This window comes from Poecile atricapillus, chromosome W, assembly GCF_030490865.1.
Source record: "Poecile atricapillus isolate bPoeAtr1 chromosome W, bPoeAtr1.hap1, whole genome shotgun sequence".
Taxonomy (NCBI): Eukaryota; Metazoa; Chordata; class Aves; order Passeriformes; family Paridae; genus Poecile; species Poecile atricapillus.
In genome coordinates this window covers 3,303,506-3,304,652 of record NC_081288.1, presented here as the reverse complement: position 1 = coordinate 3,304,652, position 1,147 = coordinate 3,303,506, and the positions used below count along the sequence as shown (strand labels likewise).

Genomic DNA, 1,147 nt, shown 5'->3' with positions numbered 1-1,147 from the left:
TGCCACGGCAGGGACACCTTCCACTATCCCAGATTGCTCCAAACCCTGTCCAGCCTGGCCTTGGACACTTCCAGGGATGCAGGGGCAACCACAGCTTCTCTGGGCAACCTGTGCCAGGGCCTGAACACCCTCACAGGGAAGGCTTTCCACCCAAAATCCCACCTAAATCTCCCTGTTTTAGTTTAAAACGTATTTTCAGTACCTGCTGGGGTAAAAAGTCACACATCTCCTTTTTTACCAGCCTCTTTAGGCCCTGCAAGGGGCTCTGAGCTCTCCCTGGAGCTTCCCCTCCTGAACCCCCCCAGCTCTCCCCGGCTCCAGAGCAGGGGGGCTCCAAGCCCTTGGAGCATCTCTGTGCCCTCCTCTGGAATTACTCCAACAGATCCCAGGGTAGAGAATCCCAGTGCTACACCCAGATAATTCATTCCCTCAGTTTAAGGAGTCTGGGTTATGACCCAATCCATATTCAGCCGCTTTCATCCAGCAGTCTGCAATAATTATTCTGATTTTGGACCAGTATAAGAGGAGCTCTGCCACAGCAGAGCCTCAAAAAATTCCCAATCACTCAAGGTCGTTCCTCTCCACGGAAATCTTTAGTAAAAGGCGAAAGATTTATTCGATTTGAAGAGAAACCTGAGCATGCTCACCGCTCCTGCCCCACACCCTGTCCCCCAGGGCTGTTCCTCTGGAGGTGATGGTGACCCTCTGTAGGTGCCAGTCTGAGCCCGTGGTGTCCCCAGCCCGGTCCCTGGCAGTGACACAGCCCAGCCCCATGTCCCCACCGCCTGTCCCCACCGCAGATTTGGGAATTTCCATCGGGGCTTTGCTGCCTGTCCCCGCGGTGCACCCTGGGTATGCAAATTTCCTGAATACTAATGAGGCGAGGAAGATGAGCTCATCAGGGCCTTTCATCGGCTGGGCAGCGACACGGGCTGGCTCTGCTCCTGTTCCTGAGCAACACAGAATCCCAGGGTGGCTTGGGTTGGAGGGGACCTTAAAGCTCACCCCGTGCACCTGGGCAGAGACACCTTCCCCTCTCCCTGTTTGTGCCAAACCCTGTCCAGCCTGGCCTTGGACACTGCCAGGGATCTCAACATCTTGAAAGACTCCTGCTGATACAGAAAACCAGACTTTTTTTGGGTGTTTC

At 54.9% G+C, this 1,147-nt stretch overlaps 1 non-coding gene across 1 annotated transcript; it reads right to left on the bottom strand.

Annotated features, from left to right (window-relative positions):
• Nucleotides 1–526: 526 nt before the first annotated feature.
• LOC131592528 (U5 spliceosomal RNA) lies at nt 527–641 on the bottom strand. Its single transcript, XR_009280646.1, has one exon. It is a non-coding gene; the product is annotated as a U5 spliceosomal RNA (small nuclear RNA).
• Between the last annotated feature and the right edge of the window lie 506 nt (nt 642–1,147).